Genomic DNA, 17,083 nt, shown 5'->3' with positions numbered 1-17,083 from the left:
CAGCTGTAATTAGCCAAGGTGCGATCTGATCAAGCCCACCACTGCTAGCTGTGACAAACAATATATCATTCGTACTCCACTACTTCTTGCTTATTTATTTTACATTATATCCAAATACATCCTACCCCACTGAATCCGGGCAGGTGGACAGGAACTTCCCAGCTTCTGGATCAGTAACTGCTACCATCACCTGTGTCCCTGATCCTCTTTTAAACAACGTACTCTCACCCCCTCCCCTAATTTAGTAATCACCTATTTAACCCTTTCTTAAAGGGACCTTGCCCTGCCATGATTGTGACGATAGTGAGGGTTTGGCCCGGGATTAACGGGGTTACTCCCCAAGGGCCCCCCTCTAACCTCGCCAGGGAGACAAGGGGTTAACTGGGCTGAGGTCCAGAAATGTGATTTAACCCTTGTTATAACATGAAAATGCTTATTCCCCTGTGTAAAATGTATTGTTGCTGGGTCAGTGTCTGCATAACCCACCCACTGGGACTTAAGGGGTTAATCTTATATGCAGTGCTGAATAAACAGTTACCTGAAAACTGGTAATTTGGGAACGGAGTAAGCCAGGTCCCTGAGCCTTGGGGTACAGCCTCCAGGTCACCCCCCAAGTACACACATATTAAAAATATAACTTTGTCATAAGATGAACATATATTTTTGATAAAGTGACTTTTTGCAGTTTTTGAAATATACAGGCAGAATGCTAATGGTATGCTAATGCTAATGTACAGGTAGAATGCCTGCCCTTTTGTAATGCATGAGGAACCAAATGGTCTTGACACCTTAAAGCTGGGTTACCTCTCTATGCTAAATAGGACATCCTGCTAGAATTTAGCCTGGCTTCACAGGGGTATTGCTATGCGAGACCCAGGAATGGAAGTGTTTGTTATTCACACCTTCCAGCAAAAGGTATCCTGCTTCAAAGGGTTTATTGATGGGGCTAGGGGTGGAGTACCCAAAGCAGGATATCAAAATGAGTAACCTTATTAAATATAAGAATACTATGAGATGTCCTTGGCTGAACAGGCTAAGACCTACATATTTGTATTCGTGGGACTTCCCCGCCACCAACCGTTACAAACACTTAATATCTGGCCCTTAGTGGCTGCCAGATATTAATATCTCTATTAATTTTCATATTACACTGTAATGTTGGGTCTCTCTGCGAGCGTCAGGTGTGACGGACTGTATTAATATATCTCACCTGACTGTGTGTATTACGGAACGGAAGTTAGGCACTGATTTGCAGTAAATATGAAATTTTGGTTGAGTTCTGAGGAACCCCTGTTGTGATGAGCAGGGAAAGGCTAGAATTTACAAGCCTGGTCATCAAAGGATAATTTGCTAATTGCTTATGCTTGGCCCAACGGACAAAAGGAATTAACCAGAGTAAGTGAAACTTTTCACACTGGACCCTGGAAGCCCAAAGTCAGCTTCAAAAGAGATTTTACTAGACGGCACGGCGCCGTAAGCTGGGATGCAAGGGTTAAAATGATATATAAGTCAGAGCCACCCTTTTATCCATGTTGTTCATGCAAAGTTCTTCATTGTTCTTCATGCAAATGATCTTCATGCATGCATGTGTCCTGCCTGTTTTGCTGTGATGTCAACTGAAATATGGGAGAAGTGGCCAGTCTGTAATCCTTATGGCTTTCTTGCCATAATCTTTAAGTAAGTGTCTATATTTTGCTGTTATTGTATAATCTGTTGTGTTCACCTTTATCAAGGAATAAATTATATTTATCATATCTAAGTCTCGTCCCAGTTCAAACCCAGGTATATATATATTTATATATAGTTTTGGTGTAAATTACAACCTGTCACAAGCTACCGTGACAATGATGTCACTCTTTTCTTCATTGTCCTGGGGGTCCGTATTACAGGGACCGTCAGTATCACAAGGACCGTCAGTAATGTATCACAGGGACCGTCAATCAGTAGTACAGGGTAATCAAAGGTTATCACAGGGACCGTCAGTACCACAGGGACCGTCAGTAATGTATCACAGGGACCGTCAATCACTAGTACAGGGTAATCAAAGGTTATCACAGGGACCGTCAGTACCACAGGGACAGTCAGTAATGTATCACAGGGGCAGTCAGTAATGTATCACAGGGGCAGTCAGTAATGTATCACAGGGACAGTCAGTAATGTATCACAGGGACAGTCAGTAATGTATCACAGGGACAGTCAGTAATGTATCACAGGGACAGTCAGTAATGTATCACAGGGACAGTCAGTAATGTATCACAGGGACAGTCAGTAATGTATCACAGGTACAGTCAGTAATGTATCACAGGAACAGTCAGTAATGTATCACTTGGACAGTCAGTAATGTATCACAGTAATGTATCACAGGGACAGTCAGTAATGTATCACAGGGACAGTCAGTAAAGTACTGTATCATAGTGACAGTCAGTAATGTATCACATGGACAGTCAGTAATGTGCTGTATCATAGGGACAGTCAGTAATGTATCACATGGACAGTCAGTAATGTACTGTATCATAGGGACAGTCAGCAATGTACTGTATCATAAGGACAGTCAGTAATGTATCACAGGGACAGTCAGTAATGTACTGTATCATAGGGACAGTCAGTAATATATCACAGGGACAGTCAGTAATGTACTGTATCATAGGGACAGTGACACAAAGTTGGATGTGATGCTTAGTAAGGAATCTCTTAGTATTCCACATCCAAAGACCAAAGTGGTCTATACAAGGAAGATCAGTGCTGGGAGGGAGCAGTGCTGGGAGGGAACAGTGCTGGGAGGGAGCAGTGCTGGGAGGGAGCAGTGCTGGGACGCAGCAGTGCTGGGACGGAGCAGTGCTGGGAGGGAGCAGTGCTGGGAGGGAGCAGTGCTGGGAGGGAGCAGTGCTGGGACGGAGCAGTGCTGGGAGGGAGCAGTGCTGGGAGGGAGCAGTGCTGGGACGGAGCAGTGCTGGGACGGAGCAGTGCTGGGAGGGAGCAGTGCAGGGAGGGAGCAGTGCTGGGAGGGAGCAATTCTGGGAGGGAGCAGTGCTGGGAGGGAGCAGCGCTGGGAGGGAGCAGTGCTGGGACGGAGCAGTGCTGGGAGGGAGCAGTGCTGGGAGGGAGCAGTGCTGGGAGAGAGCAGTGCTGGGAGAGAGCAGTGCTGGGAGGGAGCAGTGCTGGGAGGGAGCAGTGCTGGGAGGGAGCAGTGCTGGGAGGGAGCAGTGCTGGGAGGGAGCAGTGCTGGGACGGAGCAGTGCTGGGAGGGAGCAGTGCAGGGAGGGAGCAGTGCTGGGAGGGAGCAATTCTGGGAGGGAGCAGTGCTGGGAGGGAGCAGTGCTGGGACGGAGCAGTGCTGGGAGGGAGCAGTGCTGGGAGGGAGCAGTGCTGGGAGGGAGCAGTGCTGGGACGGAGCAGTGCTGGGAGGGAGCAGTTCTGGGAGGGAGCAGTGCTGGGACGGAGCAGTGCTGGGAGGGAGCAGTGCTGGGAGGGAGCAGTGCTGGGAGGGAGCAGTGCTGGGAGGGAGCAGTGCTGGGAGGGAGCAGTGCTGGGACGGAGCAGTGCTGGGAGGGAGCAGTTCTGGGACGGAGCAGTGCTGGGACGGAGCAGTGCTGGGAGGGAGCAGTGCTGGGAGGGAGCAGTGCTGGGAGGGAGCAGTGCTGGGAGGGAGCAGTGCTGGGACGGAGCAGTGCTGGGACGGAGCGGTGCTATTTACTTACAAACCTACACACAAAAGCAAGAGCATTTAAAATAGGATTCGCAGAGCTGACTCTGTCTGTACCACAATTTTTTTTTAAATACAGTACTACTTTGGTTTGATTAGTGAATAGTAAAGTGAAGATCAGGCATTTCCAGCTGTAATACAATATGTTTTTTAGAAGGGAGATTTATATCCTTTAAAGGCAGCAGTCCAAGCTGCCGTTCCCCCCGTGAGGTTGGTTGCTGGCTATGCTGGTTTGAGACTAAGAGTAGGTATTCACCACACTTATTAAGCTTATGGTGGTATAGCCAGAACCAACCATACACTGATGATACCCATCAAGGTTGAAACATGTCTGTGAGTGGGTTTACTGGCTTTGCATCTCACCCCAGCCTATGCTTAAAAGCTGTGTTTAAAGCAGCATGCATAGGCTTAAGGGTTGCTCATGTAATATGAGCTTGAGACAAAAGGTGGCACTGTGTGCTCATTTGCATGTCATTTCCCAGAATTCCTTGCTGCAGTGGAAGTGCTGTGTGCTGGGTGATAATGGTGAAAGACAGGGTTGCAGACCTGTCTAAGACATGCAAATGAATATACAGTAATATTTACAGTTGCTATATATATAAGAAGAGATCAGCGTATCTCGAAAGCTCGCACAAATAAAAGCATTTCGTTAGCCACAGAACGGTATCATCTATTTATTTTTTGATTATTGAAGCTTGGCTAACACGGTACTGATACCTCTACATACATATATATATACATGTATATATATATATATATATATATATATATATATATATATATATTATATACATATATATATATAATATAATATATACAAAAAAATCTGAGTTATTTTTTTATTTTTTTAAATGCTACAAGTACTTTTTCATAATACAGAACTGATTTATTTAAAAAAAAAACACACATGTAGGATATTGCTTGGTCTTCAGCTTTAAATATGTCAGGGAACGTACTCCTTAATTCGTCCTCTAATAGTTCAGTGCTGCCTGCTCATCCCTCTCCAGGTCCCATTACGTGGTCAGCTATTTGTCCATGTGAGGACGTGTGAGTTAATGCAGTTGATGCGGTCTACTTAGATTTTGCAAAGGCTTTTGATACGGTTTCACACAAGAGGTTGGAATACAAAATAAAGAAAGATGGACTCAGTAATAATATATGCACCTGGATTGAAAACTGGTTAAAGGACAGACAACAGAGGGTTGTCATAAATGGAACTTTTTCAGGTTGGGCTAAAGTAGCGAGTGGAGTACCTCAGGGATCGGTGCTGGGACCCCTGCTTATTAACTTGTTTATTAATGACCTTGAGGTTGGGATAGAGAGCAAAGTCAACCATCTTTGCCGATGATACTAAATTGTGTAAGGTAATAGAATCAGAGAAGGACTTGGAGAGACTGGAAACGTGGGCAGGTAAATGGCAAATGAGGTTTAATACAGATAAATGTAAGGTTATGCATTTGGGATGCAAGAATAAAAAGGTGACTTACAAATTAAATGGAGATATATTGAGGGAATCCTTGATGGAGACGGATTTAGGAGTGCTTGTAGACTGCAGGCTTAGCAATAGTGCCCAATGTCATGCAGTAGCTGCAAAGGCAAACAAGATCTTATCTTGCATCAAACGGGCAATAGATGGAAGGGAAGTAGACATAATTATGCCCCTTTACAAAGCACTAGTAAGACCACACCTTGAATATAGAGTACAATTTTGGGCACCAATCCTAAGAAAATACATTATGGAACTAGAGAGAGTGCAGAGAAGAGCCACCAAATTAATAAAGGGGATGGACATTCTAACTTATGAGGAGAGGTAGCTAAATTAGATTTATTTACATTAGAAAAGAGGCGTCTAAGAGGGGATATGATAACTATATACAAATATATTCGGGGACAATACAAGGAGTTTTCAAAATAACTACTCATCCCACGGGCAGTACTAAGGACTCGGGGCCATCCCTTAAAGTTGGAGGAAAGGAAATTTCACCAGCAACAAAGGAAAGGGTTCTTTACAGTAAGGGCAGTTAAAATGTGGAATTCATTACCCATGGAGACTGTGATGGCAGATACAAAAGATTTGTTCAAAAAAAGGTTGGACATCTTTTTAGATGGGAAAGGTATACAGGGATATACCAAATAAGTATACATGGGAAGGATGTTGATCCAGGGATTAATCCGATTGCCAATTCTTGGAGTCAGGAAGGAATTCATTTTTCCCCTTAATGGGGCTTCCTCTGGATCAATAAGTAAGTATATATATAGGATAAAGTATCTGTTGTCTAAATTTAGCATAGGTTGAACTTGATGGACCTATGTCTTTTTTCAACCTCATCTACTATGTAATATGTAACTATGTAAAGGTCGCAGAAAGTTCTCTCTCAAGGTCATCATGATGCTTTGAATGCTTGTCAGCTGCTGCCAAATGCCACAATCCATGTACTACAGGTCACAGGGTGACAGGCTGACCCTCCTCCCCCTCCCCCTGGGTGACACACGGCATTAACCCTTCTGCCAGAGGTGCCTGCAGTGCATTGCAGAACATATCAATGAGGAGAAGTGTAAGAAGGCAGAGAGGAGGGTGTTGGGTGTATAGGGAGGTGTACACCAAGGCAGAGAAAAAGGCAGCAGGGTGTGAGGGTGTATAGGCAGCGGTATAACAGGACAGAATGCAGCAGGGTATATAGGAGCGGTATAACAGGACAGAATGCAGCAGGGTATATAGGAGCGGTATAACAGGACAGAATGCAGCAGGGTATATAGGCAGCGGTATAACAGGACAGAATGCAGCAGGGTATATAGGAGCGGTATAATAGGACAGAATGCAGCAGGGTATATAGGAGCGGTATAATAGGACAGAATGCAGCAGGGTATATAGGAGCGGTATAATAGGACAGAATGCAGCAGGGTATATAGGAGCGGTATAATAGGACAGAATGCAGCAGGGTATATAGGAGCGGTATAATAGGACAGAATGCAGCAAGGTATATAGGAGCGGTATAATAGGACAGAATGCAGCAGGGTATATAGGAGCGGTATAATAGGACAGAATGTAGCAGGGTATATAGGAGTGGTATAATAGGACAGAATGCAGCAGGGTATATAGGAGCGGTATAACAGGACAGAATGCAGCAGGGTATATAGGAGCGGTATAATAGGACAGAATGCAGCAGGGTATATAGGCAGCGGTATAACAGGACAGAATGCAGCAGGGTATATAGGAGCGGTATAACAGGACAGAATGCAGCAGGGTATATAGGAGCGGTATAACAGGACAGAATGCAGCAGGGTATATAGGAGCGGTATAACAGGACAGAATGCAGCAGGGTATATAGGAGCGGTATAATAGGACAGAATGCAGCAGGGTGTATAGGCAGCGGTATAATAGGACAGAATGCAGCAGGGTATATAGGAGCGGTATAACAGGACAGAATGCAGCAGGGTATATAGGAGCGGTATAACAGGACAGAATGCAGCAGGGTATATAGGAGCGGTATAATAGGACAGAATGCAGCAGGGTATATAGGCAGCGGTATAACAGGACAGAATGCAGCAGGGTATATAGGAGCGGTATAACAGGACAGAATGCAGCAGGGTATATAGGAGCGGTATAACAGGACAGAATGCAGCAGGGTATATAGGAGCGGTATAATAGGACAGAATGCAGCAGGGTATATAGGCAGCGGTATAACAGGACAGAATGCAGCAGGGTATATAGGAGCGGTATAATAGGACAGAATGCAGCAGGGTATATAGGAGCGGTATAATAGGACAGAATGCAGCAGGGTATATAGGAGCGGTAGAACAGGACAGAATGCAGCAGGGTATATACAGTAGGAGCGGTATAATAGGACAGAATGCAGCAGGGTATATAGGAGCGGTATAATAGGACAGAATGCAGCAGGGTATATAGGAGCGGTATAACAGGACAGAATGCAGCAGGGTATATAGGAGCGGTATAATAGGACAGAATGCAGCAGGGTATATAGGCAGCGGTATAACAGGACAGAATGCAGCAGGGTATATAGGCAGCGGTATAACAGGACAGAATGCAGCAGGGTATATAGGAGCGGTATAATAGGACAGAATGCAGCAGGGTATATAGGAGCGGTATAACAGGACAGAATGCAGCAGGGTATATAGGAGCGGTATAACAGGACAGAATGCAGCAGGGTATATAGGAGCGGTATAATAGGACAGAATGCAGCAGGGTATATAGGCAGCGGTATAACAGGACAGAATGCAGCAGGGTATATAGGAGCGGTATAACAGGACAGAATGCAGCAGGGTATATAGGAGCGGTATAACAGGACAGAATGCAGCAGGGTATATAGGAGCGGTATAATAGGACAGAATGCAGCAGGGTATATAGGCAGCGGTATAACAGGACAGAATGCAGCAGGGTATATAGGAGCGGTATAATAGGACAGAATGCAGCAGGGTATATAGGAGCGGTATAATAGGACAGAATGCAGCAGGGTATATAGGAGCGGTAGAACAGGACAGAATGCAGCAGGGTATATACAGTAGGAGCGGTATAATAGGACAGAATGCAGCAGGGTATATAGGAGCGGTATAATAGGACAGAATGCAGCAGGGTATATAGGAGCGGTATAATAGGACAGCATGCAGCAGGGTATATACAGTAGGAGCGGTATAATAGGACAGAATGCAGCAGGGTATATAGGAGCGGTATAATAGGACAGAATGCAGCAGGGTATATAGGAGCGGTATAATAGGACAGAATGTAGCGGGGTATATAGGAGCGGTATAATAGGGCAGAATGCAGCAGGGTATATAGGAGCGGTATAATAGGACAGAATGTAGCAGGGTATATAGGAGTGGTATAATAGGACAGAATGCAGCAGGGTATATAGGAGCGGTATAATAGGACAGAATGCAGCAGGGTATATAGGAGTGGTATAACAGGACATAATGCAGCAGGGTATATACATTAGGAGAGGTATAATAGGACAGAATGCAGCAGGATATATAGGAGCGTTATAATAGGACAGAATGCAGCAGGGTATATAGGAGCGGTATAATAGGACAGAATGCAGCAGGGTATATAGGAGCGGTATAATAGGACAGAATGTAGCAGGGTATATAGGAGCGGTATAATAGGACAGAATGCAGCAGGGTATATAGGAGCGGTATAATAGGACAGAATGCAGCAGGGTATATAGGAGCGGTATAATAGGACAGAATGCAGCAGGGTATATAGGAGCGGTATAATAGGACAGAATGCAGCAGGGTACATAGGAGCGGTATAATAGGACAGAATGCAGCAGGGTATATAGGAGCGGTATAACAGGACAGAATGCAGCAGGGTATATACAGTACAGTAGGAGCGGTATAATAGGGCAGAATGCAGCAGGGTATATAGGAGCGGTATAATAGGACAGAATGCAGCAGGGTATATAGGAGCGGTATAATAGGACAGAATGCAGCAGGGTATATAGGAGCGGTATAATGGGACAGAATGCAGCAGGGTACATAGGAGCGGTATAATAGGACAGAATGCAGCAGGGTATATAGGAGCGGTATAACAGGACAGAATGCAGCAGGGTATATACAGTACAGTAGGAGCGGTATAATAGGGCAGAATGCAGCAGGGTATATAGGAGCAGTATAACAGGACAGAATGCAGCAGGGTATATACAGTAGGAGCGGTATAATAGGACAGAATGCAGCAGGGTATATAGGAGCGGTATAATAGGGAAGAATGCAGCAGGGTATATAGGAGCGGTATAATAGGACAGAATGCAGCAGGGTATATAGGAGCGGTATAATAGGACAGAATGCAGCAGGGTATATAGGAGCGGTATAATAGGACAGAATGCAGCAGGGTATATAGGAGCGGTATAATAGGACAGAATGCAGCAGGGTATATAGGAGCGGTATAATAGGACAGAATGCAGCAGGGTATATAGGAGCGTATAATAGGGCAGAATGCAGCAGGGTATATAGGAGCAGTATAACAGGACAGAATGCAGCAGGGTATATAGGAGTGGTATAATAGGACAGAATGCAGCAGGATATATAGGAGCGGTATAATAGGACAGAATGTAGCAGGGTATATAGGAGCGGTATAATAGGACAGAATGTAGCAGGGTATATAGGAGCGGCATAATAGGACAGAATGCAGCAGGGTATATAGGAGCGGTATAATAGGGCAGAATGCAGCAGGGTATATAGGAGCAGTATAACAGGACAGAATGCAGCAGGGTATATAGGAGTGGTATAATAGGACAGAATGCAGCAGGATATATAGGAGCGGTATAATAGGACAGAATGTAGCAGGGTATATAGGAGCGGTATAATAGGACAGAATGCAGCAGGGTATATAGGAGCGGTATAATAGGACAGAATGCAGCAGGGTATATACAGTAGGAGCAGTATAATAGAACAGAATGCAGCAGGGTATATAGGAGCGTTATAATAGGACAGAATGCAGCAGGGTATACAGGAGCGGTATAATGGGACAGAATGCAGCAGGGTATATAGGAGCGGTATAATAGGACAGAATGCAGCAGGGTATATAGGAGCGGTATAATAGGACAGAATGCAGCAGGATATATAGGAGCGGTATAATAGGACAGAATGTAGAAGGGTATATAGGAGCGGTATAATAGGACAGAATGCAGCAGGGTATATAGGAGCGGTATAATAGGACAGAATGCAGCAGGGTATATACAGTAGGAGCAGTATAATAGGACAGAATGCAGCAGGGTATATAGGAGCGTTATAATAGGACAGAATGCAGCAGGGTATACAGGAGCGGTATAATGGGACAGAATGCAGCAGGGTATATAGGAGCGGTATAATAGGACAGAATGCAGCAGGGTACATAGGAGCAGTATAATAGGACAGGATGCAGCAGGGTATATACAGTAGGAGCGGTATAATAGGACAGAATGCAGCAGGGTATATACGAGCGGTATAATAGGATAGAATGTAGCAGGGTATATAGGAGCGGTATAATAGGACAGAATGCAGCAGGGTATATACAGTAGGAGCGGTATAATAGGACAGAATGCAGCAGGGTATATAGGAGCGGTATAATAGGATAGAATGCAGCAGGGTATATAGGAGCGGTATAATAGGACAGAATGCAGCAGGGTATATACAGTAGGAGCGGTATAATAGGACAGAATGCAGCAGGGTATATAGGAGCGTATAATAGGACAGAATGCAGCAGGGTATATAGGAGCGTATAATAGGACAGAATGCAGCAGGGTATATAGGAGCGGTATAATAGGACAGAATGCAGCAGGGTATATAGGAGCGGTATAATAGGACAGAATGCAGCAGGATATATAGGAGCGGTATAATAGGACAGAATGCAGCAGGATATATACTGTAGGAGCGGTATAATAGGACAGAATGTAGCAGGGTATATAGGAGCGGTATAATAGGACAGAATGCAGCAGGGTATATAGGAGCGGTATAATAGAACAGAATGCAGCAGGGTATATAGGAGCGGTATAACAGGACAGAATGTAGCAGGGTATATAGGAGCGGTATAATAGGACAGAATGCAGCAGGGTATATAGGAGCGGTATAATAGGACAGAATGCAGCAGGGTATATAGGAGCGGTATAATAGGACAGAATGCAGCAGGGTATATAGGAGCGGTATAATAGGACAGAATGTAGCAGGGTATATAGGAGCGGTATAATAGGACAGAATGCAGCAGGGTATATAGGAGCGGTATAATAGAACAGAATGCAGCAAGGTATATAGGAGCAGTATAATGGGACAGAATGCAGCAGGGTATATAGGAGCGGTATAATGGGACAGAATGCAGCAGGATATATAGGAGCGGTATAATAGGACAGAATGCAGCAGGGTATATAGGAGCGGTATAATAGGACAGAATGCAGCAGGATATATAGGAGCGGTATAATAGGACAGAATGCAGCAGGATATATAGGAGCGGTATAATAGGACAGAATGCAGCAGGGTATATAGGAGCGGTATAATAGGACAGAATGCAGCAGGGTATATAGGAGCGGTATAATAGAACAGATTGCAGCAGGGTATATAGGAGCGGTATAATGGGACAGAATGCAGCAGGGTATATAGGAGCGGTATAATAGGACAGAATGCAGCAGGATATATAGGAGCAGTATAACAGGACAGAATGCAGCAGGGTATATAGGAGCGGTATAATAGGACTGAATGCAGCAGGATATATAGGAGGTATAATAGGACAGAATGCAGCAGGGTATATAGGAGCGGTATAATAGGACAGAATGCAGCAGGGTATATAGGAGCGGTATAATAGGACAGAATGCAGCAGGGTATATAGGAGCGGTATAACAGGACAGAATGCAGCAGGGTATATAGGAGCGGTATAATAGGACAGAATGCAGCAGGGTATATAGGAGCGGTATAATAGGACAGAATGCAGCAGGGTATATAGGAGCGGTATAATAGGACAGAATGCAGCAGGGTATATAGGAGCGGTATAATAGGACAGAATGTAGCAGGGTATATAGGAGCGGTATAATAGGACAGAATGCAGCAGGGTATGTAGGAGCGGTATAATAGGACAGAATGCAGCAGGATATATAGGAGCGGTATAATAGGACAGAATGTAGCAGGGTATATAGGAGCGGTATAATAGGACAGAATGCAGCAGGGTATATAGGAGTGGTATAATGGGACAGCATGCAGCAGGGTATATAGGAGCGGTATAATAGGACAGAATGCAGCAGGGTATATAGGAGCGGTAGAACAGGACAGAATGCAGCAGGGTATATAGGAGCGGTATAATAGGACAGAATGCAGCAGGGTATATAGGAGCGGTAGAACAGGACAGAATGCAGCAGGGTATATAGGAGCGGTATAATAGGACAGAATGCAGCAGGGTATATAGGAGCGGTATAATAGGACAGAATGTAGCAGGGTATATAGGAGCGGTATAATATGACAGAATGTAGCAGGGTATATAGGAGCGGTATAATAGGACAGAATGCAGCAGGGTATATAGGAGCGTATAATAGGACAGAATGCAGCAGGGTATATAGGAGCGGTATAGCAGGGTATATAGGAGCGGTATAATAGGACAGAATGCAGCAGGGTATATAGGAGCGGTATAGCAGGACAGAATGCAGCAGGGTATATAGGAGCGGAATAGCAGGACAGAATGCAGCAGGGTATAAAGGAGCGGTATAGCAGGACAGAATGCAGCAGGGTATATAGGAGCGGTATAGCAGGGTATTGGCTGAAGGACAGTTGCATTTCATAAAGTCAATTTGTATAAGGTGATTTTTCAGCTGTAGAGCAGCGCTGCAAAATGTGCAGTAGGGCTATAACCCCATAAAGTTACTGTATTAACCTCTGTCCACTCCTGAGGAGCTCGTCCTGTCACTGTCACCAGCAGGCTATCCTCCGCTGTCCCCCTGCAACTGCAGAGGGGCCACAAGAAATAGAAATTCCGGCCCCTTTCCCTGAACACACAGGGATTAACACTAGTGAAAAGATGACACTCCCTGTGCACGTCAGGGATTCACATTAGCTTCTCTGACAGGCAGTGAGTGTGCGGAGGGGGCTTCTCTGACAGGCAGTGAGTGTGCAGAGGGGGCTTCTCTGACAGGCAGTGAGTGTGCAGAGGGGGCTTCTCTGACAGGCAGTCAGTGTGCGGAGGATGCTGCTTCTGACAGGCAGTGAGTGTGCAGAGGGGGCTTCTCTGACAGGCAGTGAGTGTGCGGAGGGGGCTTCTCTGACAGGCAGTGAGTGTGCAGAGGGGGCTTCTCTGACAGGCAGTGAGTGTGCAGAGGGGGCTTCTCTGACAGGCAGTGAGTGTGCAGAGGGGGCTTCTCTGACAGGCAGTGAGTGTGCAGAGGTGGCTTCTCTGACATGCAGCGAGTGTGCGGAGGGGGCTTCTCTCACAGGCAGTGAGTGTGCAGAGGCTTCTCTGACAGGCAGTGAGTGTGCAGAGGTGGCTTCTCTGACAGGCAGTGAGTGTGCAGAGGTGGCTTCTCTGACAGGCAGTGAGTGTGCAGAGGTGGCTTCTCTGACAGGCAGTCAGTGTGCGGAGGATGCTGCTTCTGACAGGCAGTGAGTGTGCAGAGGGGGCTTCTCTGACAGGCAGTGATGTGCAGAGGGGGCTTCTCTGACAGGCAGTGAGTGTGCGGAGGGGGCTTCTCTGACAGGCAGTGATGTGCAGAGGGGGCTTCTCTGATAGGCAGTGATGTGCAGAGGGGGCTTCTCTGACATGCAGTGAGTGTGCAGAGGTGGCTTCTCTGACATGCAGTGAGTGTGCGGAGGGGGCTTCTCTGACAGGCAGTGAGTGTGCAGAGGGGGCTTCTCTGACAGGCAGTGAGTGTGCAGAGGGGGCGTCTCTGACAGGCAGTGAGTGTGCGGAGGGGGCTTCTCTGACAGGCAGTGAGTGTGCGGAGGATGCTGTTTCTGACAGGCAGTGAGTGTACAGAGGGGGCTTCTCTAACAGGCAGTGAGTGTGCGGAGGGGACCTCTCTGACATGCAGTGAGTGTGCGGAGGATGCTGTTTCTGACAGGCAGTGAGTGAGGAGAGAGGTCCTGTCCTGGGACAGTGAGAGGCAGGTCCTGGATCACGTCCATACAGTGTTGTAATCACCCCTCTGTAATCTTTCCAAGAGTTCTGCTCTGTCTCTCCCCCTCCCTCCCACCTCCCGCCCCTATTCTCCTTCTCCCCCTCGCTCCCCTGTCTAATAGTCAGTCCGGGATCCTGAGCCTGGATAAGCAGAGTTTGGTCAGTGGGGGTTCCTCTCTCCTTGGCTCCTGGAATATCTGACAGTTGCAGGCAGAGGTGCATAACCTGTGGCTCCCAGGCACGTGTCACCTGTCACCGTCCTCTGTCCGGTGCCCCCTGGAGAGGTGTCGCATACGTCTCTAAAGGTGAGTTAGGCTGAGGGATGCTCTGTAGGGTTGTGACTCTTCGAATTAGTTGCAGTTTAGACTGCTTAGTCTTTGCGGTGCATGTACAAGGGGGTGATATAGAGGGGCATCAGCAGCAAAATGGGGGGAAAAGTGAATGCGCTAATATGTTTTATTATACGGGGGGGGACGGACAAAAATGGGGTATCTGGGGGGATGCTGCCTTTGAGTTCTGAGCTGCAAAATGAGGATGTGAAATGTAACCAAGTCTCATGTCAATCACAAGATAAAGAGCTGTGGATACGTTTAACCCATTCACTGCCAGAGAGAAGATCTTTGTGCCAGGGAAGTCTCTTCCAACTCGAAGGGAAAAAGGGGGAAATGAGACACAGACCGTCACACATCATATTATAGTGTTTCCACCTGTGACTGCTCCTGTTGCTCCACATGTTAGAGCCCCTCCCCAGTCACAAGCCTGACGTGAAGCAGGAGCAAAGTACCCAGATCTAATAATGCAGAGAGACGCTCATTCCAAACACCTCCCTCGCAGTCACATTCGTGGCAGCTTCATGCAGACCCAATGTGTGTTGGTAAGAGTCAGCAGAATGAAGTGTAGCTGGAGTGAGGCTCAGTTAGAGAAAGATTCAGTAGGAGTGATACTCAGAGGGAAGTTCAGTAAAAGTGAGGTTGAGTAGGAGTGAGGTTCAGTTAGAGTGAGGTTGAGTAGGAGTGAAGTTCAGTTAGAGTGAAGTTCAGTTAGAGTGAGGTTCAGTTAGAGTGAGGTTCAGTTAGAGTGAAGTTCAGTTAGAGTGAAATTCAGTAGGAGTGAGGTTCAGTTAGAGTGAGGTTCAATAGGAGGGAAGTGCAGTAGGAGTGAGGTTCAGTAGGAGTGAGGTTCAGTAGGAGTGAGGTTCAGTAGGAGTGAGGTTCAGTAGGAGTGAGGTTCAATAGGAGGGAAGTGCAGTTGGAGTGAGGTTCAGTTAGTGAGGTTCAGTTAGAGTGAGGTTCAGTTGGAGTGAGGTTCAGTTGGAGTGAGGTTCAGTTGGAGTGAGGTTCAGTTGGAGTGAGGTACAGTTGGAGTGAGGTACAGTTGGAGTGAGGTACAGTTGGAGTGAGGTACAGTTGGAGTGAGGTACAGTTGGAGTGAGGTACAGTTGGAGTGAGGTACAGTTGGAGTGAGGTACAGTTAGAGTGAGGTACAGTAGAAGGGAAGTTAAGTACGAGTGAGGTTCAGTAGGAGGAGGTTCATAGAGTGAAGTTCAGTAGAAGTGAGGTGCAGTAAGAGTGAGGTGCAGTAAGAGCGAGGTTCAGCTGGAGTAACGTTCAGTTGGAGTAGGGCTCAGTTAGAGTGGGGCTCAGTTAGAGTGGGATTCAGTAGGAGTGAGTGTTTAACCATAGGTTGAACAGCAACACAAAGAAAGAAAGAAAAATGATTTAAAATATATAATGGTGACCAAGTCACTCACACTGGTCCCCAGAGTCTGGGGTATCTCCTACAGTATATTCCCAGAGTAGTGTAGATACTACATATGTGGTTTGACTGCAGCACTCAATAAAATGGCATCCAGCAGACAATATTAGTTGCAAAAAAACTGAAAACAAAAATTTACTTGGATCATAATTCCCAAACCAAGGTAAACAAAACATGTCAGATGATATCAATTATACGTTAGGTGGATGTAGACAAAACCGGAAGTGTTAGATGCGTTCCACACGGGGCTGAATGGGAACGAAAGTGAAAGTGCCACCAGATGTGCATAACTTCTCCAGAGTAGTAGGAACACAAACATGATACTTACACATACAAAGATACACAGAAATAAAGGTGTATCTCACATAGAACAAGGCACGTTGAAACCAGAAATACATGTACTGTCCTGGCCAGCTTTATTCTAAAGCTTGCCGGGATGAAACCGGGGCTTTTTCTCCGATTTAAACGAAGTTTTCCCGCAGTTTCCCGCGCGGCGACCGCTTCGAAAGATGAGCGCTAATGGCGCTTAGCATTTGAAAGCGCCCGAGGCGCGGGAAACCGGCCGAGAACGGCCACGTGCCATCCGCGGGTTTAAAAATTCCCGCGGTGGCTCCCGGCTTAGAATAAAGCTGGCCGCCACTGTAGCCCTGTTTCCTTCTGAATACAGTATGCTACCAATGCTGTCTAACCTGTTGGCTCGCAGGGTCCTATGCCTATGCCACGGAGAGCCTGGGGCAATGTATATGTAGGGATAATCTCTTACCAAGTGCAGCGCCTCCACCTGTGACGGCTCCCAGCAGAGCGGGAGTTGCTCCTCACAGGACAATAATACAGTACTACTCACACAGCATATAAAAGAAACAGTAGCTTTACTAGCGGTAACCATAACCATGCATATCACTCCTATAGTGTTACTCTTCAAGGAGACACAATACTAACGCGTCTCGCAGGACGCGACCCCTTCACCGTGTTCCCACACCGTGTCCAATACCCCAAAGTGAGTGTATGTGTGTGACTGCGCAGCCACTAGTATGAATGATATTATAGTT

At 46.3% G+C, this 17,083-nt stretch overlaps 2 protein-coding genes across 3 annotated transcripts in view; one reads left to right on the top strand and one right to left on the bottom strand.

Annotated features, from left to right (window-relative positions):
• LOC142496045 (sodium- and chloride-dependent betaine transporter-like) overlaps window positions 1–17,083 on the bottom strand; it is a 93,213-nt gene that overhangs the window by 69,309 nt on the left and 6,821 nt on the right. The gene's annotated exons all lie outside the window — the stretch shown is intronic.
• LOC142496046 (sodium- and chloride-dependent betaine transporter-like) overlaps window positions 14,386–17,083 on the top strand; it is a 91,044-nt gene continuing 88,346 nt past the window's right edge. The window contains exon 1 of the mRNA XM_075602329.1: window positions 14,386–14,584. The gene's annotated coding sequence lies outside the window, so the exon portion shown is untranslated. The remainder of the gene's footprint in view (window positions 14,585–17,083) is intronic.

The sequence above is a fragment of the Ascaphus truei genome, chromosome 5 (genome assembly GCF_040206685.1).
Source record: "Ascaphus truei isolate aAscTru1 chromosome 5, aAscTru1.hap1, whole genome shotgun sequence".
Classification (NCBI taxonomy): Eukaryota; Metazoa; Chordata; class Amphibia; order Anura; family Ascaphidae; genus Ascaphus; species Ascaphus truei.
The sequence above is the reverse complement of the archived record's forward strand: the minus strand, read 5'-3'. Positions and strand labels throughout refer to the sequence as shown.